Source organism: Chinchilla lanigera, unplaced genomic scaffold (assembly GCF_000276665.1).
Source record: "Chinchilla lanigera isolate Chin_1 unplaced genomic scaffold, ChiLan1.0 scaffold00015, whole genome shotgun sequence".
Lineage (NCBI taxonomy): Eukaryota > Metazoa > Chordata > Mammalia > Rodentia > Chinchillidae > Chinchilla > Chinchilla lanigera.
The window spans coordinates 31,332,552-31,341,591 of NW_004955416.1; the positions used below are offsets into that span (position 1 = coordinate 31,332,552).

The following is a 9,040-nucleotide window of genomic DNA, read 5'->3' on the forward strand; positions in this document are numbered from 1 at the left end:
TAAAGTGAACATTCCCATGGAGAGGCCAGTGATATAGCTCAGCGGCACAAGCTCCTGCCTGGCTAGCGCAAGGTCCCGAGTTCGATTCTTGGTGCAAAAAAAAAAAAAGAAAAAAAGAAAGAAAGTATTCCCATGGGTCAGGGATCTATCTCAAAAGCACAGCCTCTGTTTGGCAAGCATGAGGTTGTAAGAGTTTGACTCCTGGGGGCACAAAGATAACAATATACAATATAATAACTACTTAATTTCCTATCATTTTATTTTGAAATTCTGTATCGTTCTTATTGTTTTTTCCCTCCCCTTAAGGTAAAAGCTTATCCTAAATTTTTTAGAAAGAATTAACATTCCCTGGCGTTGCTATATTCCATTATAAAATATATTTTTTAATTTTTAAAAATGGTGCGAGGTTAAAAGAAGTTTTGCAAGGGTTTTTTTCTTTTCTGTCTTTTGTTGTGGGATTTTTTTTTTTTTTTTTAATTTTAAGCTTTGTGGCCATTTGAATTACCTGGCAGCTACTCACCCCAGCCAATCAAGTATAAAAGCAGCCTCAGACTTTATGTAAATGAAGGAGCGTGGAGCCTCCCAGTAATGCTTTGTATTCCAGTCCCTGTGTTGAGGGAACAAAGTAGTTTTTTTGACTCTGCAGCACAGCCCGTCTTTGTTTACAGTGAAGAGTGGAGTTCATGAAACACAAAAGTGATGGATGTTTTTCTTTCTTTGTTAAGTACTTAGATTTCCTCTCCATTTCATAGTTTTGATGAATTTTTAAAAGCAGTACTAGAGAAAAAAAATTTACTTTATTGAGACACTTTATTGCTACTTAACTTCAGCAAGCACCCTCGAAATTTTGCTGCTTGGTATTGTGATTACTATCGGTTAGCAAAATTTTGCCTTCTCTCCAATCAGTTCTCCAGACTACACAGAATTTTATAATTCTTTCAACTTTAAATGTTAGAATTCCTCAAATGGTTATAAATTTGAAGAAAAGAGAAAAAGAACAAAGTATAGAGAATAGGGAAAAGAAGCAGCAAGCAGAATACACTCAAAATAACATGAAATAGCAGAAATCATATAAAGTGTTTTCTACTATCTGTAGTATTTTATTTTATTAATTTATTGATATACAAATACATCTTTTGTTTCACTAATTTTTTTTTTGTCTTTTTGAGGCAGGGTTTCACTATACAGTGCAGACCAGCCTTTAACTCACTTTGTAGCCCAGGCTGGCCTCAAACTTGCAGCAATCCTCTTGCCTCAGCCTCCTAACTGCTGGAATTACAGGCATCCAACAACATGCCCAGCCTTTTTTCACTGATTTTTGCATCAGTTTATGATTTTGAGAGTCTCAAATGCAGAGTGTCATACGTATTATCCCAGATCTCTTCCAATATAAACTTTCAATGGTGACCACTATCAAAATCCTAATACAATTCTTTTCTAAAGGTCAACTATGATTATAAAATGCTTCCGTGAATTTGTTTGTATGAGAGTCTGTCTCTGCATCTGCATTTGTGTGTCTATGTGAATATACATTTGACCATGATAACCATCAGGAAAATTATTCTAGACTGAACTCTGATGGAACGGGATATGTCTGAACTGTCTTGTGACTTCTTTCATTAAAAAGGTTGTGTCTGGTACTGTTATTTTAACCATACAATGGCTAGAGAAATTAAATATCTATTTCTTCAAACAAATGGTGGATATTGGTGGAGGTCTCACTGTGGTATTTCAAATAAGAACATGAAAATCCATCTCCATAATGATGAGGACTCCATTCTTAATCTCAGTGATGGATTAATTCCTTAAATGAGGTCAATTTTCTCAGACCATCTAGTCTGCTGGGTATCCTGTACATGTTTGTTGGAGTTCGTACACCTGAGCCCTGTTCCATTCTTCTTCGTAGACTCCCTCCTAAGCAGAATTTGTCAGTAGAAAACACCTGCATGTACATCAGGAGAAAAGGAAGGACTCTAAACTCATTGTTAGCCGTTGATTTCTGTGTTTCGTTCTGGTGTGCTGCACAGTTGCTAAACATCATGCACAGACCAGATTTTAGAGACAGCTTCTTCACACCTTCAGCCAAGAGTCTTTGATTTCCTGATATTTGCCTAGTGCACAAATCTCTCATGGATTCTGAACACTGAATAACAAATATGTGGTCAATCCAGGTCATACTATGTAAATGCCTTTACTTCATTTAGAGAGAATTAGAAAGAATAAAGCCTCTGAACTTCATAACTCTCTGAGCTCTGAACAGTTTAATCAATAATGTAGATGATCAGAGGAAAGGCCCTTGACAGGTTAGCACCGTGTATCCTTGATTCTGGAGACATGAATGGTGAGTACAACAAGGGTTGCGCTGTACTCTTTCATCTTCCATGCATCCCACACAGTGCCTTTACCTTCCTTACGTTAAGATGGGCCAGTAGGGGGCAGAGTGGGGAAGACAGAGGCAGGGATACAATGGAAGAGTCAGGTATCTGCCTTGGTCTCTCAGGCTCCTACAACCTGGAAACCTCACTTCTCATTTCACTATATGCCAGTGAATATCCACATTCTTAAACTAAAGCAGGCAGTCATTTGTATTGAAGGAAGCACCACAGCTAATTAACCACTTAATAGAGAACTGGACATTCCCTTAGGGTGAGGATACAGGAAAGAAGACTTTTGGTATCTCTTCTATTTAGAGGAAATTATGCTTTGTTTGGAAACCAGAAAATTCTTTTTTTTTTTTTATTTTAAAGATAAAAGGAGGGAAACATTAACAGACATACAACATTTTACAACATATCACAAGCACAATACAGACAATACAGAGTTACAAACAAAGTGGTAGGGAATTAACAATGGTGGTTGTATTACATATTGATATCTTCAAAGTGGCTTCTCATGAAAACAGATATAGACATGCAATACTGGTCAACCAAAGACTCATTGACAGTTTCTTTCAGCATAGAAACAGCAGATAGAAGAACAACCATGTTATCTATCCTGTATATACATACATACAAAATTTCTCCTTCTTTCCCTTCTCTTTTCCCACATCCCAGAAGCCCTTTACTCTGGAAACCAGAAAATTCTGTTATTATCTTAACAAACATGTTGACGCCATAATATAATAATGTGCTTATCCAATATTCAATAGTGGTCAAAGTGCAGCTTCAAGAATGCAGCTCCTTGCTGGTGCACTCCCCACCTCTGAGGCCTTATCTTCATCTCCACATTGCTTTGACTGTCAAGATGGCTGACACATTTACAGGAATTTTGTCTTCAGTAACAGAAGGAGAGGTAAAAGTGTCAAGGGCAATTCTTCTTTTACGTGTATGTTCTTGTTTACTCTGGGCAGCCTTCCATCCCTATGAGTCACACTACTATCCTACATACACAAGAGGCTGGGATGATTATGGTTTCCTTCGCAGGAGACTGTAAAACAAGAAGCCCCACAAAGGAAGGAACAAAACATCACTGTATCTGCGGAAGAGTTGCCTCTTCCAGCAGAAAGCGGTGCCTGTTCCTCCACTGTTGCTTACTGTACTGTGGTCAGTACTGGGAGGATGAGATAGCGGCCACCTGGCCAGTTCATTGTAAAGGCTTCCAAAATTGTCACATGTAAGATCTATGATCTATGCCACTTACTTTACTTTTGTTTTCCTCCTTTCTTTCCCATGGTATTAGTAAAAATAACCGCCTTACATGTACCTTGTGAGACTTGAACATGTAGCAAATCTAAATAATTAACTATGACTTAATGAAAACTTAAAATTCTCAATAAATACTAAATGTTGAATTTTATTAGACTTGCTATTTTTCTATCAAGGTTGATGAGCAAGGTAAGAAAAAAAATAGCCACACACAGAAAAGACATTACTTTCTTTATCATGAAAATAATTGTAACTGAAAATCTAGGTCTGAAAGCAGGGAAACAGGAACATCCTTTAAAAATGGTAAAAAGGTGGCCGGGGAATTAGCTCCGTGGCACAGCGCCTGCCCGGAAAGCGCAAGGTCGTGAGTTCGATTCCTGGTACTGGAAAACAAAACAAAACAAAACAAAAAAAGTGGTAAAAAGATAAAGAGGTAAGAGATGGTGTACATGTTAGTGATTTACAAAGATATCATATGTAACATGGATTTGAAAGTAGGGTGAGCAAAAAAAAGGGAATAAATTGGTAAACAGGGTTCATATCAATTTTACCTAGCACAAATGAGTACTATGAAAGAATTTTTTTAGGTTTTAATTGTTGTGGGTTTTGTTTTGTTTTGTTTGTTGAAACAGGTCCTCACTCTGTAATTCAGGTGGGCCTTCAATTCCCTATGTAGTCCAGGCTAGCCTTGAACTCACAGTGATCTTTCTGTCTCAGCCTCCCAACTGCTGGGATTGTAGACATGCACTACCACACTTAATGCACTACCAGACGTAATTTTTAATTTTATTACTATATATTTTCAATGCATAATGATCGCATTCATTGTGGGAAGTTGGTACATATATATAACACATCTTCATTCATTTTACTCTTCTCCTCCACCCCTTCTTTTCTCACCAGCATCAGATTTATTTATTCATGTCTTTGTAAATTTAGCTATCATACATACAAACAACCAGATTTACAGTCAAAAAAACATATACTACATTAAGACAATTATACTCAGGTATACTTTTAGATACACTGTCCATGCTGGATTACAGTAACTTTTCCCTCTCTCTTTTTTCCTATTGCTTGTCTTTTTATTCTGCAGAAAAACCAAATATTTTTTGCTAATCTGAATAGTAATAGGGTGCTCACTTTGGCAGGACATATACCAAAATTGAATAGTAATAAGGAACCTATCTGTAAATTTTAAAAATGATAAAAAATCTACATACGTGAGCTACAGGCAGAACAAAATTTTGTAACCTTAGCTTGTAGAAAGAGCACTGAAATCTTTGTTTTATTTTGTTTTACCGAGAGTAATGCTTTTCAAAGGTTTTCATGCTTGTGAGATTTTTAGATTTGCACTTTACTGACTTGATGTTACCCATGTTCCTGTCCTTGAGCTAATCTGTTGATACCCACCGTTTTAAACCAAACATCTGACACTCCTTTGATACAGATTCTTTTTTGTTTTGTTTTTTTTTTAGATAAGATATTGCTATGCAGTTCAGGTTGGTCTTGAACTTCACTCACACCAATCTTCCTGCTTCAGCCTCCCGAGTACTGGGATTACAGACATGTTCCACCACACCCAGTCCAGGTTGTGTGAATGGGTGCAAAATGCTTTGCCTCCTGAAGATGGGATTCCTTGTGTTTGCTTAACAGGGATTTTTCCCACCTGAAACCACTACCACCACACACACACACACACACACACACACACAGAGAGAGCAAGAGTGCTGAAAAGATTCTCGGGCTCTAAAAAGCCGATTAGTATCAGTGTACGGTCTGCTGTGTGGAGTACTCTATGCCAGCATGACTGGTTTTTTTTTGGTTTTTTTTTTCCGGTACCGGGAACCGAACTCACGACTTTGTGCCTGCTAGGCAGGAGCTTTTTGCCGCTGAGCTAAATCCCCCGCCCTTATGGTAGGCTGACTGTTGAGACAAACATATTCACTAATGAAGAACCCACAGGGCAATATTAGAGACTCAATAGCATATCATGCTATGCAAGCAATGAAATCTCCATCCCAAGTATCTGATTATTATTATAGGAGAATGAAAGAATCTGTTCAAAATTTATGAGATCCAGTCAAACAACAGAACAACAACATTTATATTTTATGGGTAAGCTTACTCCCAATTATATACATGAGTATTTGATTGTCTAGATGCACTGCTGTTCTCTGCAGCTACAATAAAATGCTTATGGTTGGATAATGAATAGAGAAATGAAACTTATTTCAGTCACTGCTTTGCAGATTAAGAGCGTGGCGCCCAGGATCGGCTTCACTCCTATAAGGGCCTCCTTGGCTAAGATCATAGGATGATTGGCGCATGGAGAGAGCATCTATTAGAGGAAGAACAAACATGTTGAGATAGGAAACAAGAGAACAGAGAAGATACAATCTTGCCACTTTGTATGAACACACTAAAGAGAACCAGCCAGGATCCGAGAAGAAATGTGCTAATCCCTTTCCGGGCGCGTCACTCCGTGTGACCTATTACTTTGCGCTAAGCCTGGCCTTCACATTTCTACCAACTCCGCACATCGGCACTGCGGCCAAGCTTCCAGCTCGTTCACCTGTGGGAGCAAGCGCAGGACTAGATGAGCGTAGCCAGGGGTCAACGCTCCCATAAAGTACAGGGATTTCAAGGCTTGATCTTGATTTGTAAAAATCCCCTCAACTTTGTTCTGTTATTATATTACGTTTACACTCATTTTACATTGACAGATAGGAGTGCTGTAACCCGTGCTAACTGCACAGACTGCGACGTGGATGAGGTGAAGGAGAGAGGGCAGCTGATCCTCAACTTTAGTGGACATTGGAGATTTTGTACAGAAACAATTGGAAGAGAAAAGCCACACTTTTTAATTCCTTCTTTTAATGATAATGGCACCCTGTGCCCATAAATGAGTAGTTCTATGTAAATCATTTTATAATGTAATAAGTATATCAGCACGCACAACAAGAAATCCTAGGAAAAGCAGGCTTGAACCACATGATGTACTTTAACCCTTAATAACTCCCCTGCTCTCTGCAGGATATACCTTCATCTTTGCGTTTTTGCACGATAGCTCAGACATACAGAGGCTTCCGTGTTTTTAGATTCAAGTACAAGATAAAATGTATGAAAGCCAAAGCATTTAAATGAGCACTATGTCTTCGTCTTTTTCTTCACACGCAGACGTCTGACACCCGTCCCTCCGCAGAGTGAGGTCAGCACAAGAGACGCGGCTGCACGCACACTGACACTATTATTCCCTCCCCTCTGCGTGACCGAGTGTGAAGAATGGCTTGATGAAACTGAGCCTCTCGTCTTGCACACTCGCACACTCTGGACTCCACCTTCTCAAATCAGAAAGTGAGCCAAGTTCTTTGTGACGTCACATCGTGGAAGCTCTCCGAAAGCGGTAAATCGGGACAGTGTGTGGCCCAGGTCATTGCTTCACATCATGGGGTATAATAATTCTTGGTTGTTTGAAGCAGAGTCTTCCTAAACATTATACTGTGTAATTTGTTCCTTTTTTGGTGCTTTCACATGTGATAATCCATACAAAATCCCCATATATTTTGCACAGTATTTGTTCTCTCTGCAACTACACAATGGCTGTGCCCTGGCTTTAAGAGTGTAGTAGATAAAATTAGAGTAAACAACAAATGGATGATACAGAGAAAGACCAACAAGTGAACTGGCATTTGTGACGCTAAAGGGAAAGTCAGAACTGACTTTACTGACCATAACGCATAGTAGTGTTAGGTCAACCACTGCATTGTAACAAATAAATGATATAAGGTGGACTTAAAAGGAATGATAGCATCATTGTCACTTAGGCTTTTTTTCTTTTAGAACTTGAAACACTTCACTCCAAGTCTCCAGACCTTTAAATTTGTGTTGAGAAGTCTGCTGTAATCCTATTGGGTTTACTTATACACACGATCTTCTGCTTTTCTCTGTCAGATTTTAGGACTCTGTCTCTAGGGTACTAACTGTGGTGTGTCAAGTGGGGCTTCTTTTCTCTCTGTAGTTACATGGTGTTCTATAAGCCTTGCTTACCTCTATGTTTAATTGTTTCCTCTTATTAGGAAATTTTTCTGCTATGATTTCTGTAAATATTTTTATTCTCTGTGTTCTGTTTTTGAATTTCTAACTCCAGTTAGTCTTATAGTAGTCTTCTGAGTGTCATTTAGTAGCCATTGGGTGGGCTTTTCTTGCTCTTTTATTATTTTTAAGGCTCATCTGAGTAAATCATTATGAGTTTCCATTTTGTCTTCCATATCTGAAACCTGTCATCACTAGTGATCACTTCTGCTGTTAATGAAATCTAGAGAATTTCTTTATATCTACAGCTTCTTTGGGTTTTGTTTGGAGTCTACATCTGGGAAATTTGTCATTCATATTTTGAATCACTTTGATGAACTCTTTCAATTTGTTATTTGTTTCTCCCATATCCACACTGGTCATTTTGTGTATTAGTTCCACTGTTTTTTTCATGCTTCTGTGTGTGTGTGTGTGTGTGTGTGTGTGTGTGTATGTGTGTGTGTGTGTGTGTGTGTGTGTGAAGGTCTGAGATCAAATAGAATGAAGAATGTTTGTTGTTGATATGAGGATCTCTTTAGTTAGGCTCTGTTTTCCAGTGATGTGTCCTTAGCTTTATTTGACCAGTGATGTTTCCGACACTTTCTGCCTACTCAATTTAATTGGATTGGACCCTTTCACTCTATGGTATGGAGAGAATTTCTACTGATTATGAGTGTCAACAGAGCCAAGCACATATCAATCATAAACATTAAAACTTGTTGTTTTTGAGTTTTAATTTTTATTTTAAAGAAAATAGTACCAAAAAAAGAACAATAGCAAAATACAAACAAAAAAAGCAAGGACATTAAAAATGATTTGGGGTTTCAAATCAAATGATAGGGATTAACAATGGTTGTTATATTACATATTGTTATCTTCAACGAAGTTGCCCTGATTACTGGATGTAAGAATATAACATTGTTCAAGTCACTAAAGGGTATAAGAAAAAAATAATTTAAAAGAACATTAGCGATAATACATAGTTTCACTAGACAGGATGGTAGGAATTCACTAATGGCTGTTATATTGCAAATTGTTGTCATCACAGAAGTTGCTCAGATGACCAGATACAAGCATGCAAAATTGGTCAAAATATTTTTAAAAACTAGGTAACAGAAATGTCAATAGGTTAGGGAAAAAATGGAATTCAGACTCTGTTGAAGTTATTTTATAAGTGGGGTGAAGGACTGGTGTTGAGGGAATTTAAGAAAGTGGGCAAGAGAATATATGAGGGTGGGTGGAAATCATCTGGAAATTCGGGGAGGCTGTGAGATTGTTGGCACCTGTTAATGTGTTTGTGGGTAATGTTGTTTGGTTCCTCA

At 38.0% G+C, this 9,040-nt stretch overlaps 1 pseudogene; it reads right to left on the reverse strand.

Moving 5' to 3' along the window:
* Positions 1-7,077, reverse strand: part of LOC106148123 — a 15,540-nt pseudogene extending 8,463 nt beyond the window's left edge.
* Positions 7,078-9,040: the final 1,963 nt, after the last annotated feature.